The sequence below is a fragment of the Lissotriton helveticus genome, chromosome 3_1 (assembly GCF_964261635.1).
Source record: "Lissotriton helveticus chromosome 3_1, aLisHel1.1, whole genome shotgun sequence".
NCBI lineage: Eukaryota > Metazoa > Chordata > Amphibia > Caudata > Salamandridae > Lissotriton > Lissotriton helveticus.
In genome coordinates, this window is record NC_136061.1 from 560,815,877 (window position 1) to 560,831,240 (window position 15,364).

At 46.2% G+C, this 15,364-nt stretch overlaps 1 protein-coding gene across 1 annotated transcript in view; it reads left to right on the forward strand.

Moving 5' to 3' along the window:
• ZC3H15 (zinc finger CCCH-type containing 15) overlaps positions 1 to 15,364 on the forward strand; it is a 243,772-nt gene that overhangs the window by 171,784 nt on the left and 56,624 nt on the right. The window lies entirely within an intron of this gene.

Here is a 15,364-nt window from a genome sequence, read left to right on the forward strand (position 1 = left end):
GACCACGACTTTCCAGCATGGAGCGGAGTCCGTTTAAGTACTGTCCGCTCTGTGGGTCCAAGTACCCACATATAGTCCTGCACCCGGGCTGTAACAAATGCCTTTCACCGGACCATGACGACGGCAAGTGTAAGGCTTGCGCTCAATTCAGGTCGAAAAAGACTCTCAAGCTTCGGCGCGCGGTGCGCCTGGAGGCCAGACAAGCGGCCCCGGATCCAGAAAACATCTTCGGCGACCAAGAAGAAGATGAACAGGGTCATCATCTCCAAATATCCCCACCCGAAACGGAGGTCGAGGCGGATCCGGAAGACGACGACGGAGTCGTGGATCAAGGCCTTGAATACGTCGACGAGGTAGGGGACGTCGAAGAGATTTATGGGGCCGCGGCAGATAGCTCAGGGGACGAGCTATGCCCCGAAGGTTTCGAAGATCACGATCGGGTCACGGGATCGCCAGTTGGCCTTACCCAAGACCCCGTACCGCAAGCCACGGCCCCGCCTTCAGGCCCGGCCACGGACATACTTGCTGGGCAGGCCGGATCGAAACCGAAACCTACGGTATCGACTACGCCTAAAATGGCCAACCCGAAAACGAAACCGAAACTTAAGGACTCAAGCGTCCCTAAAATGGCGGCCGGCCAACAGAAAGCTACTGCACCCGCCGCCGCATCGGCTCCGTCGACCTCCGGTCCACAGAAGTCGAAGAAGTTGGTCGATTCCACGGGGTCAAAGTCGGCGCCAGAGGAAGGATCCTCTAAGAAGGGTGGTCGGCACGGATCAACCGCTGCGACACTGTCTAAGCACGCCAAGGCCAGCGGCACGGTTCCGACTGGGACTCCGTCCGTCGGTCGCGTAGTGGAGTCGGAGGCGACACAAGCACACGGATCGACGGCTGGCACATCTGCGCATCGATCCAAGGACTCTGGGTCGGCGGCAACTGCATCGGCGTCCAAGACTCCAAAAGGCCACCATGACGTCGGATCCGAGGGGAAGGTCAAGACATCCTCGTCAGCGCCAAAAGCCACTGTAAGTGAAGTGTCCCCCATCGCCGCTTCGCTGCAGAGAATCAGGGACAAGGCCGCTGCTACGTCGGCTCCGTTACCGTCGCCTCAGACGCCGAAGGACACTCCGGCAAAGCCTAAGAGTAAGCTTCTCTTCCTTCTGCCGCCGAAAGAGGCTCCGAAGGCCTTTTCGACGAAATCGACGCCAAAGAAGTCGGATTCTTCTACGGCGGGGGTACCTTCAGGTCGAGAACTCGAATCAGAGGACGATTCTGAGCATTTCATCGACGCCAACACTGGCAAATTAACGCTATACAAAAGGAGGATTACTTCTGAGCCTCTGGACTCCTATGTCATCCCACTAAAGAAAAAAAGGGTTCCTCAGGACGCTTCTGACCTCATAGAACCTATCCAGCCTCCTCCAAGAAGAAGCCCTACTCCCTCACCAGAACACTCTGAGGGTGAGGGATATGATGAGGAGGACCAATACACCTTCCCCATCAATGAACCAGATGCACATCCAGATGCATATGATGACATTGGTGACCAAGGCACCCAAAGTGTGGGGCAAGACCCACAGCCTTTCAGTGCACGTGCATCCCCAACAGAGGATTCTGCAGGTTTTCATGCACTCATTGAGAGGGCAGCTGCTAATCATGATGTGGACATGCATGCTGACCCAGTAGAAGAGGACTTTCTCTGTGACACTTTTTCAGTCTCTGAAAGAACTGTGAAAACGCTGCCTATGCTCAAGGGAGTCCTCAAGCATTCAGCTGACATCTTTAAAGAACCTACCAGAGCTAGAGTGGTCAATCCACGTATCGAGAAAAAGTACAGACCAGCACCTGCAGACCCTGCATACATTCGGGGACAGTTGCCACTAGACTCTCTTGTGGTCGCAAATGCCAGGAAACGGGCCAACTCCCAGACAACGGGCGAAGCTCCTCCCCCAGACAAGGAGTCCAAAGTGCTAGAGGCAGGGGGCAAACAAGTGGCGGCACAAGCTGCAAACTTTTGGCGTATTGCAAATACACAAGCACTCTTAGCTCGTTACGATAGGGCGCATTACGACACCCTAGAGCAGATTGTACAACACCTGCCTCCTAAGTTTCAAGAAGGCACCAAACTGCTTATAGAGGAAGGGAAACTGATCTCCAACGCAGCCATCAAGTGTGCACTTGACGCCGCAGACACAGCAGCTAGGGCGATCAACACTAGCGTCATGCTGAGACGACAAGCTTGGCTCCGCATATCAGGGTTTAAACCTGATATTCAGACAACCATACTTAATCAGCCAGTCAATCCTGATAGACTGTTTGGTCCAGATGTTGACACCACCCTCGAAGATAAAAAAGGACACAGAAACTGCTAAATCTATGGGGGTCCTACAATCACAACAGTTTCGTGGCAATAATTTTCGTCGCTCAGGTGCACGTGGAGTCACCAGAGGACAAATGGGTCAACAATCGCAATTCTCAAGAGGTGGAGCACAATCCTCGTTCACAAAACAGAACAAGGGAGGTTACAGAAATAACAGCAACAGAGGTCGCGGCAGAGCAAACAACAACTCCCGCTCCTCTACCCCAAGCAAACAGTGACTCTCTGTCACTGCCCCCCGACCACTTAACACCTGTCGGGGGGAGACTGCAGCAGTTCCTGCCCGTCTGGAGAAACATCACCACAGACAGGTGGGTGCTACAACTTGTCCAGTACGGTTATTGTCTAGAGTTAAAGTCCACTCCACCCAACATTCCACCAAGGCAACGGCCTATGTCCGCAGAGCATTTGCACTTATTGCAGCAGGAAGTAGTGGCGATGCTGCAAAAAGGCGCAATCGAGCTCGTGCCGGTGGAGGAGGAGGGCACAGGGGTATATTCCCTGTACTTCCTTATTCCAAAGAAGGACGGATCTCTCAGACCCATTCTAGATCTACGTCCCCTCAACCTGTACATACTATGAGAACATTTCCATATGCTTACACTGCAACAGATTCTTCCCTTGTTCAACCAAGGGGACTTCTTAGCAACCTTAGATCTCAAGGATGCTTATTTCCACATTCCACTGCACCCGTCCCACAGGAAATACCTCAGGTTCACTATTCAAGGCAAGCATTACCAGTTCAAGGTCCTACCCTTCGGAGTCACCACAGCCCCAAGGGTGTTTACCAAGTGTCTGGCGACAGTAGCAGCGCATCTCAGGAGGCAGAACATCCATGTCTACCCCTACCTGGACGACTGTCTCGTTCAAGCCAAGTCGGAACGACAGTGCGCCGCGGACATGTCGACCAGCATTCACCTCCTTCACAATCTAGGTTTCTCGTTGAACTACCCAAAGTCGCATCTTCAGCCGGCACATGTCCGGCAGTTTCTAGGTGCGACGATCAATACCCTGACGGCCATGGCTCAACCAAACCAAGTTAGGATAGACAGCATGCAGTCTCTAATCCAGAAGTTCAGACCACAACACTCGCTTCCAGCCAGAGTGTTCATGCAGTTGATAGGCATGATGGCCTCCTGCATCTTCATAGTCCCTCACGCACGGTTACATATGCGCCCGCTCCAGGAGTGCTTAGCAAATCAGTGGACACAGGCTCAGGGACAATTGACAGACCTAGTGTTGGTTACCAGTCGGGCATACGACTCTCTGCATTGGTGGACTCCACACAACCTTTGCAAGGGCCGACTGTTCCAGGAGCCAGTGCCACAGATTATCCTGACAACGGACGCATCTCTCCAGGGATGGGGAGCTCATCTGCTCACTTACACGGTGCAGGGACTATGGACGACGCAACAACAGAGGATGCACATCAATTATCTGGAACTGATGGCAATCTTCATGGCGATCAAGTCCTTCATTGTACATCTGTGCAACAAGGTAGTGTTAGTCCGGACGGACAACATGACCGCGATGTACTACATTCAAAAGCAGGGAGGCACCCACTCGCCACAGCTGTCTCATCTGGCTCAGAGCATGTGGAAGTGGGCCATTCAGAGGAACATTTTCCTCATGGCGGAACACCTCCCGGGAAAGGACAATCAGATGGCGGATCTGCTCAGCAGGTACAGCCATCAAATGCACGAGTGGGAGATACACCCATCTGTCCTCCACCCGTACTTCCAGCAGTGGGGTCATCCGGAGATAGACCTGTTTGCCACAAAAGAAAACGCAAAATGCCAACACTTTGCCGCCAGGTTCCCTCACACACAGTCGCAGGGGAATGCGATATGGATGAACTGGTCAGGCAGATTTGCGTACGCTTTTCCGCCAGCCCCTCTGATACCGCTGGTGGCAAGAAAGCTAAGGCAGCACGCGATGACTCTCATCCTAGTTGCTCCAACATGGGCGCGCCAAGCATGGTACACCACGTTCCTCGAACTCTCGGTGGTGCCGCATCAAAGACTGCGCCTCACGCCCAGACTTTTGACGCAGAACCATGGAGAAATTCAGCATACAGATCCGCAACAGCTCAACCTGGCGATCTGGCTCCTGAAGTCCTAGAGTTTGGATACCTTAACCTACCTCCGGAATGCATGGACATCATCAAGGAGGCAAGGAAGCCAACTACCAGAGCATGCTATGCTGCGAAATGGAAGCGTTTTGTCATTTACTGTACAGCCAATGACATCAACCCGCTAGATGCATCTATCCCTGACATCATTTGCTATCTGTTGCATCTTTACAAGTGCAATCTAGCGTACACTTCCATTCGGATACATCTATCCGCCATAGCGACTTATCTTCAGAACAGGCAGCATCTCTCTGTCTTCAGAGTGCCTGCCATTAAAGCTTTCCTTGAAGGTCTGAAACGAGTCATTCCCCCAAGAACACCACCAGCTCCGGTGTGGAACCTCAATGTGGTCCTCACCAGACTGATGGGACCACCTTTTGAGCCACTGCACTCGTGTGAACTCCAGTTCCTAACGTGGAAAGTAGCTTTCCTGATAGCTATTACGTCACTGAGGCGGGTTAGTGAGCTACAAGCGCTCACAATCCAAGAGCCTTTCATTCAGATTCATCCAAATAGGGTAGTGCTACGCACTAACCCCAAATTCCTTCCGAAGGTGGTGTCACAGTTTCATCTCAACCAAACTATTGACTTGCCGGCATTCTTCCAAAACCCACAAACGGTAGCGGAAAGAATGCTCCATACCTTAGATGTACGGAGGGCGTTGATGTACTACATAGACAGGACACAACCCTTTAGAAAGACAAAACAACTTTTTGTTGCCTTCGCACCACAACACAAAGGCAACCCTATTTCCAAAGCAGGAATAGCCAGGTGGATTGTTAAGTGCATCCAAATATGTTATCAAAAGGCCAAGCGCACTCTAACGATACCCCCAAGAGCGCACTCCACACGCAAATTGGGGGCATCCATGGCTTTCCTAGGAAACATTCCTTTAGAGGACATTTGCAGAGCAGCCACGTGGGTTACACCACATACCTTTACAAAACACTACTGTGTTGATGTACATTCCAAGCAGCAAGCTGCTGTGGGACAGGCTGTTCTCAAGACACTCTTTCAGGTTTCTGCAGCTGGCACGGGCAACCGCCGCTGATGGAGGGACTGCTATGTATTCTATGCTAAGATATGAATTTAGCAGCCCACATGCCTCGAACTGAATATGCTACTTACCAGTATGCATCTGTTCTTGGCATGTAGGGCTGCTAACATTCATATCGCCCACCCTCCTCCCCGGTGCCTGTTGCAGCTGCAGATATACTATTGTATTCAGTCATTAGCATGGACATCCTTTACACTTTTCACTCCATCTTCTGCCACAATGGCGAAAAACAATCTGGGGATGGAGCCGATGCCCATGCGCACTGTAGTCCAGGGGAGGAGCCACCTATCTCAGGATACTTCGAAGACTCTTCCAGGACAACAATGTGCGATCATCCGGACCCAACACTAGGCGGCGATCTAATGCTAAGATATGAATGTTAGCAGCCCTACATGCCAAGAACAGATGCATACTGGTAAGTAGCATATTCATTCAGGCTTCTTTATTTGTTTTGAGAGTTACATCAACTCGTTTCGTGAGTCAAGCTCCCTTGATCACGATGATTTTGCCGCCATTACAGACTGGTAAAAATACACAAGAAAGGTAGCAAACAGTGTAAAAGGACATTCAAATCTCAGTCAAGCCGTCTCCTAATGCGGTGGCCATGTTAACACTTGCAAAGAGCGAAAGCATTGTTCAGCAATAAAAGGACAATTCATGTTACGACAAACGCCGATAACGAAGTATAAAAAGCCTATCCCATTTTCTACCGTTTCAGAGCAAAAGGATAAAAATACATTTTCAATAAAGTGCCAGTGCATTTAAAAGTCAATTCAATTTACTCAAACGATAAACATTCCACAAGTATTTGGGCAAGTGCCCGTAAACCACAGGAACCCTGGGAAAGTATTCCTAGGATATATATATATACATACTCTCCTCCGTTAAGAAGATAACCAGGGACGCAGCGGGGCTTTAGCAGGTGTTTTATAAGGAACAGTGGCATGACCGGTTTCGGGTTGTGCCTTTCTCAAATGCCTTCGTCTGTAAGCAGTGCAAGCACCCACACAGCAATTTATTTCAAGCTCCTCCTTCCAAGTGGTGGTGGGCTCACCTGCAAAGGATTGTCTCTGCTCGCATCAGTGTTGGGGACTATCAGTCCCAAAATGTAGCGTGCTGGCAGTCCAAATGCAGGGTGATGGGGCTTCACATTATTAAAACAAAACTTGTGGCCGCTAAAGTCCCGAACTTTCTTCCATAACCTCAGAGGTAACACACCTGAAGGCACAGATCAGGTATCGGCGTCTCTCCGCACCATCTATGACCAATGTTTTTCAGCTGCTTTCAATGCCTCGGAGGTTTCAATGGCGGGTCTTGGATTTATCCGACTCCTCGGTAACACGTCTGTTGTATTCCAATGTCTCCACGGCCACTTGATGAAAGGGTCCCTCGTGCGCGTCACTGTAACCGCGCTAAATATAAACTCACTCTCTCCTCCGTTAAGAAGATAACCAGGGACGCAGCGTTCAAGTGCCACTGCTCGGTCAGCTGTGGTACTACTTGTTTTAAAGCGGTTATCAACTTTTTTACTTTGTGGAAGCTGTTGGCTTTCGGCACTCAAACGTGTATGTATATGTGTATATATGTGTATATATGTGTGTGTGTGTGTGTGTATGTATATATATATATATATATATATCTATATATATCTATATATATATATATAGATATATATATATATATCCTCAACATCACACCTTGATATGGTATGAAAAAAGGAAGGCACACACGAAGAATCCAAAGCTTAGTGCTTTATTAGTGCAGAACCCCCCCCCTGACAGACGCGTTTCGCCTCACAGCTTCGTCAATGTCAGTTTGTTAGTGCAGATACATCACTTTTTAAAGAAACCACCATACGTCACGTGAAAATTCATAGACCTAAAGACGGATTTCTGCAACACTTAGTTTAAAAATATATGGCAGCCATCTTATAGTGTGTTTTATAAAAAAGAGTGCAAAACAAAGTGTAAAGTCCTTGTGCGATAAAGTGTGAAAAATACACACAATTCTTGTAGTATCTCACTACAATTGTGTCAAAACTAGGAAAAATTATCCTAATAAAATCATTGATAATTCATATCTTTGTTTCCTAGTGTTTTGCATAATTGAGCCCTGAATGGGCATATGCGATGTCCAGCTCAGTTACTATAGCCCCCTTAAAAAGAAGAAATATATACATATATACATTAAGGGGGACGGGAAAGGGAGCAAAACAGATGGAAGGAGAAGAGGTTACCCAGTCATTAACAGATCTTATTCTAAATGTGTCCACAATTCTTCATCATTATTGAGTCCTACTGGACTCATGCTCTGAAGATCAATAATGTAGCGTGACTCCAGAGCTCTCAATTTCCTTATCCTGTCTCCACCCCTCTCATGTTTCTCTACTCTGTCTATGCAGTAGAATTGCAACAGGTCCCTGTTGCTCTGATGGTGTGACTCAAAATGACGGGCAACAGGGTAAGCAGCATCTTTGTTGGTAATTGCGCGTATGTGTTCTAATATGCGCTTTTTAGTTTGATTTATCGTGCTGCCTACATATCGTTTTTGACGGGCATATTAGGCAGTATATTGTAAAGTCAGAATTGCAGTTCAAGAAGGGTTTAATAACTCGGACAGGCCTGGGATCCCCCGGTCTGCCTTCAAAGGTGGTCTTTTTGTTACTGTATTTACAAGCGTTTTTACAGGGAAAGAAGCCATTTATTCCCAATCTACTTTTCGCTGATACTGACTGGTTAAAATGGCTGTGTATTAACTGATCCCCAATAGATGGGCATCTTATAGGTAATGGGAGGTCGTTCTGAAAGATGGTGTTTTAACACATTGTCTGTTAATAGGATATGCCAGTTCTTTTTAAATATTTTTACAATGTTAGCTGATTTCTAATTGTACCTTGTTATCATACGTGCATGTGCCTCATTAGATTCAGTTCACTTGTTTTTTGCAACCAGAAGATTTCAGTTTTCAGGACCTTTTCCTCTGCCAGTTGTAAATCTCCCCTAATATACCCTCTTTCTCTGAAGCGTTGTAATGCTTCTTTTTTAGCTATACTAAAACTAGCATCAGTGGTGCAGTTGCGCTTAAGGCGCAAGAGCTCTCCATAAGGTATGCTTTTGATTAAGCTCTTAGGGTGGTGGCTTCCTGCGTGGAGAACAGCGTTCCCTGCCGTTGGCTTCCTAAAAAGGCGTGTCAGTAATGTGTGATTCTCAATATAAACCTCTAGATCAAGATAATTCACTGAGGTATTGCTGATAGTTCCAGTAAATACCAGGTTCAAGTGGTTATTGTTTAGAGCAGCAACATATTCCTCAGCCAAGGAACGGCTGCCGCGCCAAACAATAAAAAGGTCATCAATATACCGTGACCATAGTATAATCTTGTCCAACCGTAGGTCATTTTCCTCCCCCAGGCTACGTGCTTCTCCCACCAGCCAACTAATAAATTTGCGTAGCTGGGGGCGAAGCACGTACCCATCACTGTACCCCGTTTTTGTTGGTACAGCTGACCTGCAAAGGTAAAGATGTTATTATGTAAACAGTAAGAAATCATGTTCAGTAACATGGCATTGTGTTTCATGAATTTTGGATGCCTTTTGCCTAGGAACCATTTGACTGCTGCCAGACCATCTGCATGAAGGATGCAGGTATATAGACTGGTGATGTCCAAGGTTATCATCAGCATCTCTTCTTCCCAAGTTACTCCTTCGATTAGTCTTAAAAAGTCTTGAGTATGTATATAGGATGCTAGATCTTTCACTATTGGAGCCAGGAAAAAATCTATATAAATGGCAGTATTTTGTAGCAGGCTGTTGATTGAGGCGACAATTGGTCTTCCAGGGGGATTGGTATTGTCTTTATGGATTTTAGGAAGGTGGTAGAACGTAGGTAGGGTTGGTGCATCACAGTAGAGGAACAGATATTCATCCTGGCTTAGCATGCCATCATCTCTCCAATTCCCCAATAGTTGATGGTATTGCTCTACACATGTTACATATTCCTTTCGATGGATAGGGATGTAGCATTCCTTATCTTCCAACTGTCGCATTGCTTCCCTGTGGTATTGTTGTTTACTAAATATGACCATGTTGCCTCCTTTATCAGATGGTTTTATTTCAATGTCTTTGTCGTCTTTCAAAGAATTAATAGCGTCCCAATATTTTCGTGGCATATTGAAGTGCTGGATTCCTGCACTAGATTGTTTTGCTAAATCTTTGAGGTCTGCTATGACTGCCTCATTGAAGACATCAATGGTGTCAAACGATGTATGTGGTATAGTCCTTGATTTGTTTCTTGAATTTGCTGTGGCCGCTAGCCTGGATGATTCCAGCTTGTTCAAGATGCTCTTGGGTATTTCTTTCTACATTTTTGCCAGCACTCATGGCTTCCAATGATTGTAATGTTGCCAGAGCTCGAAAGGTGTTTCTGTTAGCTCTTCGGTTTCGTTGGGGTCATCATTATTCATTCTCGTGACCTCATTCCTTGGATTTATTAGGAATTTTTGGGGGAATTTCAATTTTCTGATGTATTTAAAGAGGTCTATGCGTACCTCAGCATAGTCCTATCCTGAGGTTGGGCAAAAGCTGGGTCCCAGTTGGAATACTTTCAGTTCTTCCTCAGTCAGGATTTTATTGGAAAGATTCACTCTTCTCCCCTTGCTTCTGGTTATTCTCGGAGAGGGCGCTTCTTCTGCCACTTTTTCTCCCCCTCCTTGTTTTCCGCTTTTTGCGTTTTTCGATTGTTGTTGTGGTGGAGCGTGGGTTCTTGGTGCCGGCCTTCGGCGTGTTTCTCTGATTAACTGGTATTCGTGAAAAAATTGGGGTTCCGCCACCGCTCCTTCACTTTTTCCAGCTTTATTTGCAGTTTGCTCACTCTCTGATGCTTCCGCCTCAGACTCCGATGTGTCCCGACCTCCACTCGATGTTGCTCCAGTTTTATTTAGTTTCTTTCTTGCACCATCATATTTTCGAGCGAAGGTTAGAATTCGATGCGACTTATAGTCTTCTTCATCACGTTGAAACTTTGTTTGTTTTCGACGTCTTATCGTTAGCTCGTAGTCTTTGAGGCGTTTCAGCATTGCTATTTTAAGTTCGTCCGCATGCTTAGTATCTTTCTCTTTACCAATCAGATCTTCTAGTCTTTTTATCTCCAAAAGGGATTTCTCATGGTCACTCCGTGCATAATGAATCAGCATTTTGACCATACCCTTGGCAGAGTCTGCAGTAAATGCTGCCCAGTCCTTAAGGAGCTGGGGGTCCGGATTTTCGTACGCGGGTACCGTAAAAATTCTAAGTCCTCTCGGAATTCGATCACTGTCACCATATCGTTGCAGAGAAGTGGCCTCCCACCACTTTCTGAGCTCCCTCTCATTGGCTTTTTCAAGTGACTGAAATAATATCACTAAATTGTTAGGGGAAGTTGCTGCTGGTACTTCGTTCACGGGTTCTGACTGTTTATTCCTAGACCCAGATTTAAAAATGTCCATGGCAGCAAACTTTTTATATATATATATATATATATATATATATATATATATATATATATATATATATATATATATATATATATATATTCCAACACAATCAACTCGGTTGAGTCAAAAACGGCAAGCACTCAGGTGTCCATTTCACAGATGGTTGATTGCAAACCCCTCACCCCCGACAGGCGCGTTTCGCCTTGCGGCTTTGTCAGTTTGTGTGCAAACAGTGTCGCCATTTTAACCATCAAAGCAACCACGGAATTTCATCAACATAGAAAAGGTACTAGAATGCAAGTGTTACGAATGCAGCAGCCATATGTAAGCGTATATGTACAATTTCATTTCAATGGGTTAAATGGCAATATAAAGTGCTCAAGTGTTCTATTTAAAAAAACATACAACAACAAACATTAATGAAAATGCATACATGCTTAGTACAGTAACTGGGACATTGACTTTTGAAGAAATATGACCGTCTCTCAGTTGATACGCCATATCATCATGACTACTCTTCAAAAGGAAATGTGTACATATGTCCCTGATAATATCGACATCAATACTTTTTTTAATAAATTCATGTCCCTATTATGTCAATTGTGTAGCCCTGTATGGGCAGTGCTTCTCATCTTGTTTTTTATTTTTACAAACAGTCTAATATTACAGGTTGATGTTACATGGTGAGTGATGCTCTCTATTACAGACTCATCACTCCGTACAGATAGGCTAGTCCCAGAACTCCGGTCTACATGATCCCATGTAGGAATTAGAGGTGTACCCACATCTCCTCATCGTTATTCAGTCCCCAAGGGGCACTGGTTTTCAAATCGATGATGTACTTCGATTCTAAAATCCGGAGTGCCTTGACCCTATCTCCTCCCCGCTCTTGACGCTCTACCTGATCTATGCAATAAAAACTTAAGTCCCTATTGCTCTGGTGGAACTGTGAGAAATGGCGAGCTACTGGATAAGTCTTATCCTTCTTGGTAATGGCACGCATGTGCTCCAGTATTCGTAATGTGGTAGGGTTAATCGTACTCCCGATATACCGTTTTTTACAAGGGCACGCAAGGCAGTAAATAGTGTAGTCCGAATTACAATTTAGAAACTTTTTGATCTCTCTGGTGGGTTTTAGCTCATGTGGTCTTCCTGGGTAGTTCGTGACCTTTTTACTACTTTTGCAGGCTTTGCAGCGTAAACAAGGGAAAAATCCCTTTACATTAGATAGCTTGTTCGTCTGCAATTTTGAAGAGAAATGGCTGTGGACTAAATGATCCCCTAATGATTGCCACAGTCGGTATGTTATTGGTGGTCTTTCCGGAAGATGTTTTTTGAGCACATTGTCTGTTAGGATGTGCCAATTTTTCTTAAAGATGTGGAACACCTCCCCTGACTTGGTATTGTAATTAGTAATCATTCTAGTTGGTTCTACATTCTTAGCTGCTGATTTGACCGTCAGGAGATCCCTCCTATTGATCTTTGCTGCCTTGTCTGCTGCTTGATTAAATAGGTTCATGGAGTATCCTCTTATCTGAAATCTTATACTCGCTTCCTTCCTGGCCTGTTGATAGTCTCCATCTTCCGAGCAATTACGCTTCAGGCGTAGGAGTTTGCCAAAGCGTACATTCCGTACCAAGCATTTTGGGTGGTGGCTCGCCGCGTGCAACACGCCGTTCTCCGCCGTAGGTTTTCTATACAATCTGGTCTGGAGAACGTAGTTGTCTACAAAGATCTCCAGATCAAGGTAGCAGACAGTTGTGGAGCTTATCGTACTGGTGAATCTGAGATTACAATCGTTGTTGTTTAACGCGGCGATGTATTCCTCAGCCGAGGCACAGTCGCCGCGCCAGACAACAAAGAGATCATCTATATATCTAGTCCACAATAATATCTTTTCCGTCCAGTGATCATGGGCATCCCCCCACGCCACGTGCTTCTCCCACCAGCCTACGAATAAGTTCGCATAGCTGGGGGAGAAGCATGAGCCCATTGAAGTACCTCTCGTTTGTTTATATAGTTGTCCTGCAAAGAGAAAGATATTATTATATAGGCAGCATCTCATCATGCTTAGTAACATCACATTATGTCTCTGGTATCTCACAGGTTTCCTGTCCAGGAACCATATATATATGTGGGCTGAGTCAGTCATGTGGGGACCCAAGGACACGACCGGAGTTGCAGCTGCAGGGGGGAGAGTGCTTACCAGACTTTGCGAGTCATCGCGCCCTCCGCTCGACATCGCTGACACTGTGCAGCAAACTCCATGCACCACTCACCGGGAGGTCCTGTGAGGCATCCTGGGAGCTGTGGTCCACCGGGACTGTGTGGACTGCCATTGGTGCTCGTGACATCACAAGGGGTGGAGCGGACTTGCACCAATCGAAGTGGGGCGTGATGACATTTAAACTACGCACTTTGCACAGCCTATTGTTAAGACCCCGGCACTGAGGAAGGCCGATTGAGGCCGAAATGCATTTGCCAACACAGCTGTAATAAAGGAAGTTCCTGACGTTCCCCACGGGCTCCTGCTCTTTCTTTGGGAGAGGTTTGCTGGATATATATATATATCTGTAGTTTTCCTTAAATTTGCCTCGCTCCGCTCCGTCCCTGAAAGTTTCGGGGGGGATTCGTCAAGCGGGGGCCGAGGAAAAAGGGGGGTCCCAAAACGTGTTTTCCCCATGTTAATTTCCATGGGGACATTCTGACAAGGCTACAGCTCGAACGGCTGAACAGAATTACACCATATTTGGCAAAATGGTAGGGACTGGTATGCAGCAGTGCCTTTTGTATGTTTGGTGTAAAACCCTCCAGTAGTTCTTGAGAAAATTGAATTTGAAATTTTTCAAGTGGCATTTTCTATGGGACCTTTAGACACGGCTACAGCCCGAACGGCGGAACGGAATTACACCAAACTTGGCAAAATGGTAGGGACAGGTATGCAGTAGTGCCTTTTCTATATTTGGGGAAAATCCCTCCAGTAGTTGTTGAGAATTTGAATTTGAGCAAATTATATATCTATATGCGCTCAACATTCTATTGGGAATAACTTTGGTGCCGATTGAGGAATCTGTGTGTAATTTTCCAGAATTTTGGCCAGCTCCTCTCCGCTCCTTCCCTGAAAGTTTCGGGGGGATTCGTCAAGCTGGGCCGAAAGGGGGGTCCCAAAACGTGTTTTCCCCATGTTAATTTCCATAGGGACCTTTGGACACGGCTACAGCCCGAACGGCTGAATGGAATTACACCAAACTTGGCAAAATGGTAGGGCCTGGTATGCAGATGTGCCTTTGCTCTGTTTGGTGAAAATCCCTCCAGTAGTTCTTGAGAAAATTGAATTTGAAATTTTTCAAATGGAATTTTCTATGGGACCTTTAGACACGGCTACAGCCCGAACGGTTGAACGGAATTACACCAAACTTGGCAAAATGGTAGGGACAGGTATGCAGTAGTGCCTTTTCTATATTTGGTGAAAATCCCGCCAGTAATTGAATTTGAGCAAACTCTATATCTATATGCGCTCACCGTACGCGCACCATACGTGTACGGTACGCGTACCCTTACGTGCGCGAGCGAGTTTCTGATTGGCTGGCATTAGACTGTCAACGTTCCAAACTGTCCAAACCAGGAAGTGTTGGCCACCATCTTGTTTTTCAGGAGAACTGAGGCACAAGAGAGCCCAAAACAAGAGTGGAAAACACGAAAAGGGGGCAGGGTAGAGACCCCCCCAACCCTCTAGCCCTTCTCAGGGGGTCCGAAAAGGACCCCCAAGGGCAAAAAAAATAAAAAATATTTCAAAACAGTCGTGGGGTACGCGTACGGGACGCATACCCCGCGATTTAAAAAAAAATATATAAAATTTTGCACTTGGTGGTCCTTCAGGGACCCCCTGAGAAGGGTCAGGGGGTCTCAACCCTGCCCCCTTTACGCGTTTTCCACTCTCGTTTGTGCTCTCTTGTGCCTCACTTATCCTGAGAAACAAGATGGCTGCTCAGGTGTTCCCAGAAGGATAATAACATATATAAACGTTATCCACTAATAGAATTAGCATTTACAAAACCTTTGAAATTTATTGAAAAAAAATATAGGTTTCACGCCTGATATAGTTAGGAATTAGCATTTAAAAAACCTTGCAAATTCACTGAAAAAAACATAGGTTTCAAGCCTTATATAGTTAGGAATTAGCATTTAAAAAAACCTTGCAAATTCACTGAAAAAAACATAGGTTTCAGGCCTTATATAGTTAGGAATTGGCATTTAAAAACCTTGCAAATTCACTTAAAAAAAACCATAGGTTTCAGGCCTTATATAGTTAGGAAGTAGCATTTTAAAA